Source organism: Triturus cristatus, chromosome 1_2, assembly GCF_964204655.1.
Source record: "Triturus cristatus chromosome 1_2, aTriCri1.1, whole genome shotgun sequence".
In the NCBI taxonomy this organism is placed as follows: domain Eukaryota; kingdom Metazoa; phylum Chordata; class Amphibia; order Caudata; family Salamandridae; genus Triturus; species Triturus cristatus.
Window position 1 is genome coordinate 107,394,794 of NC_140580.1, and position 18,141 is coordinate 107,412,934.

Below are 18,141 nucleotides of genomic sequence, written 5' to 3' on the forward strand. Positions count from 1 at the left end.
GGTTCGAATACAAAGATTGGCAGGGTACAGAGACTGGCTGGGTACAGAGACTGGTAGCGCTGAGATTGGCAGAGGGTGCAGGGACGTGCTGACTGGCTGGGTACTGCATCTACAGAGGCTGGCTGGGGGTACAGAGACTCTCTGGGGAGCAGAGGCTGACGCACGTCATCCTTCCAATGGCCAGGCGGCCACTCCCTCACCGGAGAGGTAAAATAGTGACTCTTCACTCCACAAGTATGGTGATCCGAACCATATAATAGTCGTCGATCTCGTGGGGGTCAATACATGTCTATATTATTAGCCTCGGTGTTCTGACATACCGCCAAAGCGCCGAGAAACAATGCTGAACCAGCGTCCAGCGCCCTCTCTTCCACTGGAGCACAAAGTACTGTAAAGTAACGTAGATGAAGGAGGCTACGCGTTCAGAAACGTGTCTCCCCTGAGAGTTCCATGGCACTAGACTAACACAGGCACTTAACATGTGCACTAGTCTGGAAGAGATTCGTTCACTTTCCAGCACCATGATAAGCGTGTAAGCTTTTAATTCTGTTAAGAACACTAGTGCTAAACCGATGGGAGTAAAACGGAAATAAGTGCCATATGAGATGAACTGCTGGTCAAGACTTAAATCCTACCAAAGCCGACTCAGCCTTCTATCCTAACAAGGTATGCAAGTTACATCGGAAAACAAGAACAGCTGATGTTTACAGCACTTGGAAACGCAGGATGTAGAATGGAGCGCTATCTGTAAACAATGTAATACTGCAAGCACCAACACCACAAGCTATGATGAATGCCAGCTGAGTACACAGATAATGCCGCCCGCCCTCTGATCATTTAAAGCTCGAAACCGATGGGAGTAAAACGGAAATATGTGCCATATGAGATGAACTGCTGGTCAAGACTTAAGGATTCCCGAGCCCGGCGCCGCACGCAACGCCCTCGGAGCTTCGCGTGAATGCTAAACAAGGCCGGGTGAGATTACTAGCTGTAAGGGGCCCCACCTACAGAGAGAGTCTAACAAGGGGGAAAGGCGTCCAAGGCACGGTGCGGATCCCTGCTCATCGAAGGGCAGCGCCGCCAACTATACTCACAACAGCACGAAGATCCTCACGGCCAGAGGACAGCAAAACAATGGCGGATGGAAGCTCCGAAACTTTTTCGGATTCGGGGGAGTGTTCCTGCTGTTCTAAAAGGGCGTGGCTAAAAAGTGGAAAGAACAGCAAGGAACACGCCCCCGAATCTGAAAAAGACGGAGCCTATTTGGATGGACGGCTCTCTCCTCCAATGGCGGGCCTCCGTTTAGGACTTGGGGGGTGAGGATGACTTCAGCACCACCTACAGCACAAGGCTTGTCTGGCTAGAAGAGGAGGAAACTGATTTTTGGGCTGTGCTTGATTGCCAGGGGTATGGGGGTTAGAGGCGGGCAAAAGGGAACCTAGATGCATGGTTAGATCAACCTACTTGCTGAGGGGATTGGTTACAAGAATGTGTATGCAGAAAAAGTTACCATGTATGCTAATAGTTCTATTGCAGCTGCAAGTTCTATGTTATCATGTGATGAGGGAATATATTTTGCCTTTCGCTTGTTGCAATGGCTTGATTTTCTTTATAAAATGGAAATAAAGCATTTTTTTAGTATAAAGTTACGACAAACATCTGATTAACAAAGCCTTTCATTTGCCCATTTCAATTTAATGACCAGCAGGTTAGTTTGGGAGATGCTGTTGCACTGAAAGCGATTTGAAGGAATGTACTGTATAGTGAAGTATATAATCAGATATAACTGCTTATTGCTATACTGCAAGCTTTACACTTTTGTTTCCAAAGTAGTGCAAGATAGTATACTTTTCATCAATCTAATGCACAAATTAACAATTTTGAACACATCAGCGGGTCTTTTGCACCCATTCGAGGCCGCTATATCATGAGCCAATACTCAGTTGTGAGCTGGTCCTTGAACAGACTCTTAAGAATTCCAAAGACCAAATTCTACAAAGAACTTCAGCACAGCTTTTTATTTAAATATGATGCAAAATCTTCATGGCAATACTTGCATGTGGCAATAAAAGCTGGCTCTTGCAGGCACTAGGGGTCTTTGAAAGTTTAGTTTGTGACCACATAGCTTCCAATGTGAGAGCCTCAGGAAAACCTACAAAGATTTTTGGGAAGGTTAAAATATTTTATGAGTGCTTGTCAAATAGCACCAGATCCGGCAATAAGACGGACTTACCCTGTGGCCACAGATTGTTATACGATTTCTGTGGAACCACGGAAGAAAAGTGTGGTAGTCTGTTATTGTACTAGGAGTTTGGTGCCTTGATATTCCAAGTGTAAAACTGCTGATCATCATAGGGTAGTGTAATACTACTGTTTATACCTCAGCTTTACCACGTGAGACCAATGTTTATTATCATTTGACATGAATGTTTCCACAACTCTATGCAATGCTTCATTATCTAAAGTGTTCAAATGAGCAGTGCTGATCAACTTTTGTGCAAAAAAAACCTTTGCATCAAAATTTGATACAAATGCTACAGCATAATAACTTACTTCCCAAACCACTAGGCCCTAGGACTCTAAAACGTTTTGTTAGTTCATTAAAGGGCCGTGCTAGACACCTCGGTACTGTGTTTGCTTCACACCAGTTCTGGATGGGTAGACAGTTGCACTTCCCTTTGTGACCAGTTGCTCTTGAGGGCCTGTATTTACACCGTGAAAAATTAAACATGCTTCTCTGTTGTCCATGCTATATTAAAAAAAGAAGCAGGAAAAGGAGATACCCTGAAAGTAATTTATTTTCCTTTGTTTGATGCTTTCAACTACAACTCTTGTTCTTATTTTAGAAATTATGAACACAGAGGGCGGAGAATAAGAAAACTACATTCTTTATGAGTATAAAGAGACTATTTGCCATTTATATTCTTCCATAATCTCTGCCCCTTTAAAAATCAATGTTGGCATAAGATTGCAGCGAGACGTTAGAACCAATCACTCTTTGACTATGTACATGCCTGTTTCATGAACCCACAAGTTGTGACGCATACTCTGATATTGCAGTGTTGTGTGCTGGTCGCAACAGGTAATATACACATAGCCCCACATGTCTTGATCTGAGCTCCAATTATAGTTATAGACGCAATTGCAGTGCACCTTATAGTTGTGTTGATTTTGTATGTACTCTTATTTATTGTGTGAGCACAAAACTTATGCCAGGGAGCAGGTGTGCCACAATTGTGTATCCAATGAGACCGCTCCTCCTGCTTTAGAAATAGGTACCCAATACAACTTCCCGGTACTCTGTTAAGCAGCTAAATATTAACTATGAATTATTTAGCTGCTGGAACAGTATCATGATATTTCTCTAAATTGGTGCTTTAGTTTTAGACAACAAAGGTCAGAAACAAAACTAGGCAACCTTTGACTGCTATTTCTGAGCTGTACTGTCTGAAAATAATGTAGTAACTGACATAAATATGGGGTAAATAGGGTTTCTTTATTGACTGCAGGCCCACAGAGGCAGGTGCTCGCTCTGCGGTGCAGCACAAAAGCTTGCGCAAGACTATGTTAAACTCAACAGAAATAAAAAAAAATGCATATATACACTTGATAAAACAAAAGGTACGCCTGTTTCATTCTGCACATCCCAATTGTGTCTTCAAAACTGTATGTAGCCTGTGTAACATTACACACGGACACATTCATTTTTTGTTTATTTTAGGCACTTGGAGGTTAACTGATTAAGTCATCAGGCCTTAAAAGAGAGGTGCGCTTGTTTGGCATGATTCTAAAATCTGTGAGGCCTTTCTCAACAGCGTCTGTGAACACTCCCTGCTTTGAGAGGAAACTCAGGGCATGGCCTCAGGATGCCGCCGAACTGGAGATGAAAATGCATCTCTTCGCATAACAAAGGGACAATTAGCATCGCAAGAGACCCGCGTTCTCTTAACTCTGCTGGGGGATGGGCCCTGCCTCTAACACCTTTCTACAGAGAAGCAGCGTAGGATGCAGGTGTGCAAACAGAGGCTGTCTCTGTAAAGCTTCAATCTACGAGCAGTCATACAAGTGCAACTGTTAAGCGATGCATGATTTTAAAGGCGCAGCTAAGTTTTGTGTGGAAATTGTTTCATTTGTAAATACTACAGCTCCGTTTCGAGCTTGCGCAGGCTGAAAGGCTTACAGATCTCTGATCTCTTCACCATCTGAACGTTTGGAGTTACTGTGCTCAGTTTTGTAAGCTGTTCACGTCTTCAGTAGTGTGCACTATAAAAGGGGATATGAGAGGAAACAAAATCTGAATGCTAAACAAGGCCGGGTGAGATTACTAGCTGTAAGGGGCCCCACCTACAGAGAGAGTCTAACAAGGGGGAAAGGCGTCCAAGGCACGGTGCGGATCCCTGCTCATCGAAGGGCAGCGCCGCCAACTATACTCACAACAGCACGAAGATCCTCACGGCCAGAGGACAGCAAAACAATGGCGGATGGAAGCTCCGAAACTTTTTCGGATTCGGGGGCGTGTTCCTGCTGTTCTAAAAGGGCGTGGCTAAAAAGTGGAAAGAACAGCAAGGAACACGCCCCCGAATCTGAAAAAGACGGAGCCTATTTGGAGGGACGGCTCTCTCCTCCAATGGCGGGCCTCCGTTTAGGAAGCCAGCCAATGGAGGAGAGGCAAAAAGAGAGGCGGGCTAAGGAGCCACTCTAGGAAACATTAAATCTCGACTTCCGGTTCTGCCTTCGGCAGACCGGTAGTCCTCGACCTAAAAAATTAGTCCCCTGAACATGGGCAGTAGAAGGATAATCCCACAGTAAGTTTTAGTGTGGTCTACAAGAGTTATTTCGATGATTAGCTGTCTGGAGATTAAACAATGGCGGATGGAAGCTCCGAAACTTTTTCGGATTCGGGGGAGTGTTCCTGCTGTTCTAAAAGGGCGTGGCTAAAAAGTGGAAAGAACAGCAAGGAACACGCCCCCGAATCTGAAAAAGACGGAGCCTATTTGGATGGATGGCTCTCTCCTCCAATGGCGGGCCTCCGTTTAGGACTTGGGGGGTGAGGATGACTTCAGCACCACCTACAGCACAAGGCTTGTCTGGCTAGAAGAGGAGGAAACTGATTTTTGGGCTGTGCTTGATTGCCAGGGGTATGGGGGTTAGAGGCGGGCAAAAGGGAACCTAGATGCATGGTTAGATCAACCTACTTGCTGAGGGGATTGGTTACAAGAATGTGTATGCAGAAAAAGTTACCATGTATGCTAATAGTTCTATTGCAGCTGCAAGTTCTATGTTATCATGTGATGAGGGAATATATTTTGCCTTTCGCTTGTTGCAATGGCTTGATTTTCTTTATAAAATGGAAATAAAGCATTTTTTTAGTATAAAGTTACGACAAACATCTGATTAACAAAGCCTTTCATTTGCCCATTTCAATTTAATGACCAGCAGGTTAGTTTTGGAGATGCTGTTGCACTGAAAGCGATTTGAAGGAATGTACTGTATAGTGAAGTATATAATCAGATATAACTGCTTATTGCTATACTGCAAGCTTTACACTTTTGTTTCCAAAGTAGTGCAAGATAGTATACTTTTCATCAATCTAATGCACAAATTAACAATTTTGAACACATCAGCGGGTCTTTTGCACCCATTCGAGGCCGCTATATCATGAGCCAATACTCAGTTGTGAGCTGGTCCTTGAACAGACTCTTAAGAATTCCAAAGACCAAATTCTACAAAGAACTTCAGCACAGCTTTTTATTTAAATATGATGCAAAATCTTCATGGCAATACTTGCATGTGGCAATAAAAGCTGGCTCTTGCAGGCACTAGGGGTCTTTGAAAGTTTAGTTTGTGACCACATAGCTTCCAATGTGAGAGCCTCAGGAAAACCTACAAAGATTTTTGGGAAGGTTAAAATATTTTATGAGTGCTTGTCAAATAGCACCAGATCCGGCAATAAGACTGACTTACCCTGTGGCCACAGATTGTTATACGATTTCTGTGGAACCACGGAAGAAAAGTGTGGTAGTCTGTTATTGTACTAGGAGTTTGGTGCCTTGATATTCCAAGTGTAAAACTGCTGATCATCATAGGGTAGTGTAATACTACTGTTTATACCTCAGCTTTACCACGTGAGACCAATGTTTATTATCATTTGACATGAATGTTTCCACAACTCTATGCAATGCTTCATTATCTAAAGTGTTCAAATGAGCAGTGCTGATCAACTTTTGTGCAAAAAAAACCTTTGCATCAAAATTTGATACAAATGCTACAGCATAATAACTTACTTCCCAAACCACTAGGCCCTAGGACTCTAAAACGTTTTGTTAGTTCATTAAAGGGCCGTGCTAGACACCTCGGTACTGTGTTTGCTTCACACCAGTTCTGGATGGGTAGACAGTTGCACTTCCCTTTGTGACCAGTTGCTCTTGAGGGCCTGTATTTACACCTTGAAAAATTAAACATGCTTCTCTGTTGTCCATGCTATATTAAAAAAAGAAGCAGGAAAAGGAGATACCCTGAAAGTAATTTATTTTCCTTTGTTTGATGCTTTCAACTACAACTCTTGTTCTTATTTTAGAAATTATGAACACAGAGGGCGGAGAATAAGAAAACTACATTCTTTATGAGTATAAAGAGACTATTTGCCATTTATATTCTTCCATAATCTCTGCCCCTTTAAAAATCAATGTTGGCATAAGATTGCAGCGAGACGTTAGAACCAATCACTCTTTGACTATGTACATGCCTGTTTCATGAACCCACAAGTTGTGACGCATACTCTGATATTGCAGTGTTGTGTGCTGGTCGCAACAGGTAATATACACATAGCCCCACATGTCTTGATCTGAGCCCCAATTATAGTTATAGACGCAATTGCAGTGCACCTTATAGTTGTGTTGATTTTGTATGTACTCTTATTTATTGTGTGAGCACAAAACTTATGCCAGGGAGCAGGTGTGCCACAATTGTGTATCCAATGAGACCGCTCCTCCTGCTTTAGAAATAGGTACCCAATACAACTTCCCGGTACTCTGTTAAGCAGCTAAATATTAACTATGAATTATTTAGCTGCTGGAACAGTATCATGATATTTCTCTAAATTGGTGCTTTAGTTTTAGACAACAAAGGTCAGAAACAAAACTAGGCAACCTTTGACTGCTATTTCTGAGCTGTACTGTCTGAAAATAATGTAGTAACTGACATAAATATGGGGTAAATAGGGTTTCTTTATTGACTGCAGGCCCACAGAGGCAGGTGCTCGCTCTGCGGTGCAGCACAAAAGCTTGCGCAAGACTATGTTAAACTCAACAGAAATAAAAAAAAATGCATATATACACTTGATAAAACAAAAGGTACGCCTGTTTCATTCTGCACATCCCAATTGTGTCTTCAAAACTGTATGTAGCCTGTGTAACATTACACACGGACACATTCATTTTTTGTTTATTTTAGGCACTTGGAGGTTAACTGATTAAGTCATCAGGCCTTAAAAGAGAGGTGCGCTTGTTTGGCATGATTCTAAAATCTGTGAGGCCTTTCTCAACAGCGTCTGTGAACACTCCCTGCTTTGAGAGGAAACTCAGGGCATGGCCTCAGGATGCCGCCGAACTGGAGATGAAAATGCATCTCTTCGCATAACAAAGGGACAATTAGCATCGCAAGAGACCCGCGTTCTCTTAACTCTGCTGGGGGATGGGCCCTGCCTCTAACACCTTTCTACAGAGAAGCAGCGTAGGATGCAGGTGTGCAAACAGAGGCTGTCTCTGTAAAGCTTCAATCTACGAGCAGTCATACAAGTGCAACTGTTAAGCGATGCATGATTTTAAAGGCGCAGCTAAGTTTTGTGTGGAAATTGTTTCATTTGTAAATACTACAGCTCCGTTTCGAGCTTGCGCAGGCTGAAAGGCTTACAGATCTCTGATCTCTTCACCATCTGAACGTTTGGAGTTACTGTGCTCAGTTTTGTAAGCTGTTCACGTCTTCAGTAGTGTGCACTATAAAAGGGGATATGAGAGGAAACAAAATCTGAATGCTAAACAAGGCCGGGTGAGATTACTAGCTGTAAGGGGCCCCCCCTACAGAGAGAGTCTAACAAGGGGGAAAGGCGTCCAAGGCACGGTGCGGATCCCTGCTCATCGAAGGGCAGCGCCGCCAACTATACTCACAACAGCACGAAGATCCTCACGGCCAGAGGACAGCAAAACAATGGCGGATGGAAGCTCCGAAACTTTTTCGGATTCGGGGGCGTGTTCCTGCTGTTCTAAAAGGGCGTGGCTAAAAAGTGGAAAGAACAGCAAGGAACACGCCCCCGAATCTGAAAAAGACGGAGCCTATTTGGAGGGACGGCTCTCTCCTCCAATGGCGGGCCTCCGTTTAGGAAGCCAGCCAATGGAGGATAGGCAAAAAGAGAGGCGGGCTAAGGAGCCACTCTAGGAAACATTAAATCTCGACTTCCGGTTCTGCCTTCGGCAGACCGGTAGTCCTCGACCTAAAAAGGAGTCAAGATTCCGGACATAAAAGAGGGGGATTGGGTTGTTGTGAGGCGAGGAGGAATTGTCATCAAAGGTGAGAGCAAATTTACACAACCTATACAAGTTCAGGCAGTGAAAAAGAACATTCTTATTTCAACGGATGGATCTGCGTGGAGTACTGGGAATGTTTCTAAATGCCATGCTCCTTAGGTAGTTTTACCTGATTAATGTTACTTCTGCGCTTTTATGTCTTCCAGCGTTATTATGTAGGAATGCTTTGTATTATGTTATTTTCTCCTTCTTTCTTATTTATTTTATTGTTATTACATGTAAGGGGGGAAGATGTGTGGAGTCTTCTCAATGGTAGAACGTAAGGCTTGTTGCTAGGATGGAATGTTGTTCTTTAAAGTAAGAGGAGTTGATGCTGCGAAGCTGGAAGATTAAGCTGGAGGTACCTGTACCTGCATACTACCAATAGAGACAACCAACTTTACTTCTGTGTTGGAGAGATCTTTACAGTATGCCATTCATTCTGTATTAAATCTCTATTTAGTCATACACATAGGATACAAGATCCTCCATGAGTGGAAACAAAACGTATTCAAATAAATGGCCATATGCTCTGTAAGGCAAACAATGATGACCATGGGTGTATCTGAAGACTTGGTAAAAGACTTAAACACCATAGATTTGATTTAAACATTTGTATAGCTCACAAATGCCCAAGGGCATCTAGGCGCTGGTGCCAGAAAGACCCAGAAAGTTGCAGATGAGAACTGTAATAAATAAATCTTAGTTGGCGAAGAGCCAAGTTTTTTGTGATTTCCTAAAAGATAACAGTGTTGCACTGTTCTTTATGTCAGCCAGAAGCGAGTTCCATGTTTTAATTGTCCCCAAGATGAAACTTCTTCCACCCCAACTTGCTTTCTTGAATCTGGGGGTCTGTAAACATTTACTATGTGATGATCTTAGGTTTCTGGAGGGCACATACCAGATCAGATGCTTCTTCAGATATTGAGGACTGACACCGTGCAATGCCTTAAATGCTAAGCATTGGGATTTGAATGTAATCCTTTTTTCACCTGGGAGCCTGTGCAAAGTTTTGAAACCACGGGAGACTGGCAGAAATCTAGGAATATCCAGCAGCAATCTGGCTGCCACATTTTGAACACTGTAACTTTTGTAAGTACTGCGATTGGATACCCATGAACAGAGCATATCCATAATCCAGTCTGGACAGGGCTAATGCTGTCACAAGTCTTTTTAGGGTATCAGGCGGTATGAAAGGGCAAACGTTCCAAATTAGCTTTGGACTGAAGAAGATTGTAGAGGTGAGAGGACTGATCTAATTTTTGAAGGTCAGATTATCATCAAATATGGGGGAGAGGAGGTGGCCTAATGGCTTGGGGGATCGACCTCGAATCTGGGGAACCGGGGTCGAGTCTCGGCAATGACGCTGAACATCCTGTGATTCTGTTGAAATCACGTAATCTCCCCGTGCCTAACAAAAATGATGAATGTGTCCTCATGTAACGCAACTGGTGCTATGTAAAGCGCTCTGATACCCGATACCGGGTCAAGTTCACGCTATATAAAACTCAGTTAAAACAAAACACACAAAAAATAAACCCTAGGTTTTTCACTTGTCTTCACTGGGACTGGAAGATCTCCCAAACGAGAGGTCCACCATCTGGGTTACCAAAAGGAGGTATCTGTACCCATCAGGAGGACCTCCATCTTTCAAAGTACAAAACAATATAGTATAATACATGAATACATATATGGGAAGGGTGGAGCACAAAAAGAAAGGAGAAAAAGAAAACAAAAGTAATAGAGAATAACAGACAAATATGAGTCTCATTAGATTGTGTAAGTGTCACTTTAAAAGGCTCCATCTTTCCCAATGTCAATGCGCTTCCAAAATAGCCTTCAGCTCCATCTAGGATTCCGATTATGGCCTGGGCTACTCACAATATACTGGCAGCATCTGCTGGGTAACTGACCTACAAATAAACAAAAAAGCGGGAGCATATTCCCGTCTTTGGGAATCGACTTATATTTATTGTGTTTATTTATTCTCTAAGAGGACCACGATTGTAGTATTCTCCAACCAGGGATGGCCAGTAACATCAGTGCTATTTCTGCTGATCCGTCCCAGCTTTCACTGCTGGCCACCTAGGGAAGTCTCTCTCTCTCCTCTCTCTATCCAGAAGGAGGCTCGGCAGACCTACTCAGCCCTTTACAATTTCCTTCAGAGAGAATGTACATTAATCCTGTCTTATTATAAACAGGGTAACAGCAATAATCTGATATTTCTGTCAATGATACATTTCTAGGGAAATATCTTCTCTGATGAAGCTTTAAAAGAGTTATTATTTAAGTGGATCACAGACAAGTTTATCTTGCCTCCCATGCAGACCAATCTTGGCAATGGGATGTCCATAATTCACAATGCACCGTTTTTTGCATTACGGGCAGTTCATATTTTTGGTACAGGATGCTGTGCTGCTGTACAGCATTTTAGTGGACTTTTCAAAGGCCTTCAAACTTAATGATCTTTTGAACCTTTGGGTTTTTTGAGTGCATAGACAGTCTGAGAGTGTGCTTATAAATCACAAGGATTGCCTGCATCCCCCATACATCAGCAATTAATTGTGGCTACCCGATACAAGGTAGAGCCCTAATATTTATCTTACTATATTCCCAATTTTAGTATTGGTCACATGATGAAGTTCCCACCAAGAGAACAGGCAGCTCCATAGCTGTGCTCTTGAGAATTAATAGATGGTCTTTCAGAGAAGCAAAAATGTTAACAGTTTGTCCGGAAAGATCTGGTAATGTTTTTGTTTCACCCCATTTTCGGTGTCCTTTGTCGTGGCAATGCCCCCAGGGCCAGACTGGCCGTAGCGGGCACCGAGCATTTCCCAGGTGGGCCGCCAGGGTGGGGGCCGGTTTTGGGCCCCTGCGGGGCCGTTTTTTGTTACTGGGGGTGGCAATATCAGCCCCAGTAACAAAATCGGCCGAAACCAGCTCTAGCAAACAGCTTGGCCCCACCCCCCTTCCTCACAGGGGGCCGGCCGAGCAGTTTGCCAGGGCCGGTTTCGGTTCCCAGTCCGGCCCTGAATGCCCCTTAGAGGTGGGCCATTTAAATATGGTATCTCTGCGTCCATGAATGGTTGGAAGCTCCTGAAGGGAGTGCGAAATACTCCTGGATAGTGTGCTGTTTACCATTGTAAGGTAATTTCTTTCCTTGTAGAGTGTAGTAGCGCCGGAGTTGCCTGGCTCCATTGGAAACCATTGTGAGGCCAGACTTCCCTTCATGTATTTTTTTTGTGCTTTAGCTGCGTCACCTTTTATTTTAGTTCACTTTTATTTATCAGTACTCCTCCTTGGTAGGGTAGACTGCCAGTAGGGAGGGGAGTTGTTGGGCTCTAGTTTGTTTTTTATTTCCCCCCGTTTTTGGCGTCCTTCGCCGTGGCCCAATCCCCTTACCGGTGGGCTATTTAAAGATGGTATCTCTGCGTCCGCACATGGTTGGAAGCTCCTGAGGGGAGCACGAAATGCTCCTGTATAATGTGCTGTTTACTATTGGAAATTCATTTATTTCTTTTTAGTGCGTAGTCGTGCCGAAGTTGCCTGGCTCTATCACCATTGGGAGCCATTGTTTTCGGCATCCTTCGCCTTGGCCGTGCCCCCTTAGAGGTGGGCTATTTAAAGACCATATCTCAGCGTCCGCCAAGCGGACACATGCAGCGGGTGAGCCACTGGCCTGCCGAAGGCGTGCTTAAGGCAAGCCCGTCCGTGCCCTGACGGCACCAGGGGCCAGGACCCCTGCCTTTGCAACCGTAGCTTTTAAGTTTAAGCAATATTCATCAGCAGAACTCAGGCTGTTAGCAGCCTCGCTCCCTCATGCTTGCCATCAGACACTACACCTGGATAGCAGGATCCGGGCTTGTGAGAACTGTGGCAAGAGTTTTCAGTGACATTGACCTCAGTCCCAAAGGTAAGCACTGACCTGCAGTCAGATATTACTTCTATGGGAAAGGGTGGTGAGCCTCCCCAGATTTTATTCAAACCTTCTTTCCTTTCTCTAAACTGTTGCGCCTTAGTGAAGCACAAATTCAAATTGTTTGACTTTATATGTGATCGTGATCCTAATGCAATTTTCTTGACTGAAACATGGCTCTCAGAAAATTGTGAGCCTGACATTTTGGCAGCGGTCCCACCAGGCTATGGGTTAGCAAGGCTAGATAGACAATTTCAACATGGTGGGGGTATTGCTATAATTTTTAAACAATCCCTGAAGTGTGGCTTTACTACAGTAGCCTTAGCAGGCTGTGAGGCGGCAGTCTTCTCCGTGACCTGTTCAAATAATTTTAACCTTTCAGGGATTCTCATCTATCGGCCACTAGGTCCTGCTGCTAGTTTTGTGTCTTCTTCGGCAGACGTCTTGCCACGCTTGTTCTACACTATTCAACCTTTACCATGGTCGGGGACATTAATCTTCACTTTGAAGATTTGAGGTGTCCTCTAGCTTCAGTAATGGTAGCGGATTTAGCCAGGCTTCAACTGCCTCAGCTGGTCTATGGACCTACACGCAATTGTGGACATATGTTGGATCCTATTTTTTCTAATTTTGTTGATTTAGTAGTTGGGCCTCCCCTTCCGCTGATCTGGTCCGACCATAGGGTTATTCCTATTGGACTCCACACAGTATTCCTTTTAAGGCTTCTTTTGGATCAGAGCTGAATATTTTGAGATGGGCTAAGGTTACCTCTCGAAATTTCACCACAGCGCTCGCTGCGAACTGACCTATACTTAATAGCAGTACCTCTATAGTCAACACTCAGATTCGTGACTGGATCTTGGGAGCACTGGACTCCATTGCACCAGTGGTAGAGAAAATGGCTTGCAGAACTAGACCCACAGTTGATTGGTTTAATGAGGGATTTGCCATGCTTAGAAAGAGCTGTAAGCACTGTGAGCACATATGGCGTAGGACTTTTTGATCACACTAGTAAAGAGGCGTATCAATCTGTTGTAAAAACCTACCATGGATGCATCAGACAGGTGCGGTGTGAATTTTACGTAAATAAAATTGAGATGGGGCAAAATTCCTCCAGAGAGATTTTCTGTATTGTCAATGCTTTTACATCACTGGATCGAGTTTCTGCACTAATGCCATCATCTGAGAGCTGCGACACACTGGCAGATTTCTTCTCGGACAAAGTTGCCACCATTTACTCTTCTTTTCCGGAGGCAGCTAGAAATGTCCTTTATTACGATGCATGGTTTGAGCCTTCTAGTGAAAGCAATTGCCTGCTCCAGTTTAAACCTATTGATGAAGATGAGCTGAAGGTGTGCATGTCTTCTATTAAATCGGGTTCTGTTTTTGACCCGGCTACTCCTAGTATCTTGTAGCATTAGGCAACCGACCTCCATCCTGTATTCAAGAAACTGCTCAGCAGTTCTTCTGAGGTGGCACAGGTACCTCTTAACTGGGAACATGCCTCAGTTGTTCCTCTGCTTAAAAAGCCTTCTCTTGATCCTGCTAAATCAGAGAATTATAGGCCTATTTCTTTACTTCCTTTTTTATCTAAAGAGGCTGAAAAATAGATCAATCTGCAACTGTCGGGTTTCATTGAGGAGAGGGATCTTTGAAACAGAGCACAGTCTGGCTTCCGCCCTCGGTACAATACGGAGTCGGCTCTTCTGTTAGGTGCAGAATCCATGCGTCAGATTATGGATTAGTATACTGCAGCCGTACTACTACTAGACCTAAGTATGGCCTTTGACACTGATACAGTGTTTTGGGAACTTAGATAAATCATTCATACGCTAAGCCCAACATTTCTAGTTCCCTCCACACTGCATGAGTTTAGTTCAAACTTACCAACTTGTATTATTTCCAAATGATGAAACTTTTTTAAGAGGGCAGGGATTTGGTAATTAATAATCAGTACTTATACCATGATTCATTTCCATTCCATAATAACAACAGACACTTTTGCATTAATAACAATAGACTTTATCTAAAATAATGTGATGCTCATCAAGTACAAATACAATGCAAATCAGAGTGATTCAAACAAAAGTACTTTCAATTTCAATCAGTTCAGTATACATCATATGAGCAGCGCAATAAGAGAGTAGATAGGTAGAGAGACAAACGAAGAGAAAACATTTGCAAATAATTATGCAAATCAGATATTGATTATAATTACCTATCATTTAAGTTTAAAATCAGAAATGCTACCCTCTGGCCATGAGAGTAAGCGAGGCACTTCAAAGAAGATTGTGAAATGCAAAGTTTAAGAGTCAGGAACAACAGATCATCAGCCAGCCCAGAGGAATAGGAAACAGCAATACAGGCCTCTCCTCTCACAAAGTAGGAAAACGCTGCCTAACCCCACCTACTTACTAGGTATATTTATACCCCAAATTCACACTGATCCAGCCCCTACACTATCCAACCCACCTAACTAATTATCCTAATTAGCTAAAACAACAGGTGTCTTGATCACACCATACCGAGCAAATTCCGTTTTTCAAACACACTGCTGTCCAAATTAAATACGTAATTTTCAGGCATTTTCAGACATCTTCCGCAGCATGTTCACATTTCATTGATATTCATTGCAACTTTTCTGTCCGCATGTCCGCTTCCAGTGAAACTCGCTCTAAGAGGCTCATTGTTTTCTTCCGTAACCTTAGCCATCCCCAAAGACACACGGAAAATGATTAACACTCTCCCTTACTCACACCATGCTTAAAACTTCTAGCTAGACTTGAGGCCTTTCTCCCCAGCACAGAAAAAGCAATTTCTAATGAAAGACAAATATAACGTGAATATCATATCTTTGCATCAGTTTTATTCTCTAAAAGTGTTCTGCATAGTAATATTATTAGTTTGCACAAGATTCAATAAGCATTAGTACAATCATTAATCTAGCAGCCCTTTAGTCCTTCATTTCTGCATTAGTCATGTGCAGGTTTGCAGTATACCCCGATTTTTCTCTAAACGCCTTTTCATTTATGCATGCGCATTGTTAAATTCACACTCGTAACACGCAGTTAACTTTTTAGTTGTTATTTTGCAAATGAGAGGTTCAATCCGAGCAAGTTTTGTTTCACGAAAACCCTACTCCATCAATTTCCCCTTTGATGGCGATTTGAGCCATCAATAACTAACCCAAAAATCTGATTGTCATCATATTTTAAAAAGCTGTGGTTTACTTTTGTTTCATTCATATTTCATCTATATCTTTTACTATTTCATAATAGTTTCTCTTTCTATCTTCTAGTTCAATATCTTCTCTCTTTCTTTTCTTAACTCTACGTTCAATATCTAATGTTTCTTACTTGCATCTACAATATTTATATATCATTATCAATATTAGCATTCCTGTAGCCACTGCAATTATTAGTGTTAGTATTTTTCCCAGCAAACTGTTACTGAAGTTAGAAACCCAACTACCTACTGAAGAGAAACCCTTACCAAGTTTCTCTCAAGCACGTCAACCTTCAGTTCAGCCAAATCCTTATGTAAATCAGTAATATTCTTAATATATCCTTGTAGACTCTTTCTTTTGTCTGGGATATAGGTACAACACTGTTGAATTTTCAGCATAGTACAGACTTCGCCCTCTTTTGCCAATATTACATAAAGAGCAAGTCTATTCTGCAAAAGCATTGACCATATAGCAAACATTTCAGTATCAATCATTAAGAATCCTGCTCCAAATATATCACCCACTGTTTCAGTAAAACTAGCTCCCCTTCTGTTTCGTGTTAGTCCAGCCATGTTCCCATTGGTTCTATGATTTTTATGCGTGTGATAAACTTTTGGAAAAACAATTCCCATAAAACAAAACACCCATACCAATGTGCGGGCAATCTATAAAAGGCATTTTTACCACACATATAATATATTCCCTTAAAGACTGGGTCAGTACCACCTTTTAACCCCCATCCACCAATAATTAAGAAAACATGATTACATTCACTAGAACCAATGAAATAATTATTAAAATATGTTTTCTAAGTAAACAAAGCTTTGCCTTGTGATTCCAATCCAGTGTCATTGCAGCATAAGTCTCGCCTTTCTTATAATTTCCTTCTCTAAAAGCCCAAAAGCTTTTGGTTGGCTGCTTTTTCTTTAAAGCTTTGTCTTCTATCTTCCACTAAATCTATTAATTCAATCTCCATGTGATGTAATCTAAATGTTAGGTTTTTTCTATGTGCATATACCTTGTCAATTGTATTAGTTGTATGGAAGAAATCTCCAGAATACTCTGCATCTTTTGCACTACTCACTCTATTCATATTCTTTCTAATAGGTACTTCAGAAAATACGAAATCATAATTAGAGTAATAGTACTGTAAACTACCCTTCTCATAAAAGAGACTTGTTAAGAACCTACATCAGACACCATACATTAGAGGTAAATGATGATACGCTACTTCCTCAGATACAGATGAAGGTACACATAACAATTTCTTGCATCCATTATGTTCACATATTCATACAATAATTTTGTAAAAACATTTAACAGAAATTCATTAATTGATTTATCATGATAATACATGCTATTATCATTTAATTTATCTATGTTAGTTTGTTGTTCTTTTTTAAGATTAAGATTTCCCACAATAATCTTTCCATTCATTCCATCATTAGTAATATTATTTTTAGTAGGATACATAAAATAAGGCACTACAACAATTAATGTTAACCAGATAAACATTAGTAGTAAGATACTTATGAAACAAGCCTTAACACATCTACGTCTCCGACCCTGATTTTTTATATCCAGTCTTATTTTTTATTTCTGCCAGTGTTTTAAACAATTTTACAATGTAAAAAAACTAAACAAAAAAATTAAGAAAGCTAGACTAAAAGAAAAATGTGAAAATATAGTGTATCCAGGCACTACTTAACCTGCTTTTCACACCCCATTAATTTTTATTTTTTATTTCACAGCTCTTAACTTCAGCTCCAGTTCAATTTTCTACACCCTTTTAGAGTGTTTTTTTCAAATCTCTGCACCCTTAATTTGTTTCACAGTTCATTTAGGGTGGCTCATAAGAATGCTCACAACTCGTACTAGCTTCAACTTCTTCTTTGTTTTGATACCTTTGCTCGACCTTTTCTGTCACCATATATGTCCATTCAGGTGCTGTATACTTTACCAGGCATTGGGGCTTGTGGTATCAGCGCCGGTGTTGCTGTTGTTGCTGTTGATTATTATTCACTACACCTTGTATCTGCTGATTAAAATTCTGATCCATTCCATGATTTTCCAAAACAAGCCTACACTCACGCCTCCAATGCCCGAATTTACCACACGCATGACAAGGATATTTCTTTTTCAAATCTACTTTATTACCTCTACCTCTTCCTTTCACCTGTGTTTGAACACCACCATTCATTACAACACCTTCCATGGTAGAAAACTGTGCATTTTGAGTATTCTGATTCTGACCTTTTCCCTGAAAACCTGTCTGAGAACCATCTACAAAATTCCCAAATTTCTGTGCTGCACTGTTTCATTTGACTCTTTAGTTGTCCTGTCTATTTTAACCCAATCTGTCTCTTTTGGTGAGATCTTTCCCTTCAAACATGTAATGACTTGATTATATTTTTTCATAACTTCGTCTGATGGTGCTC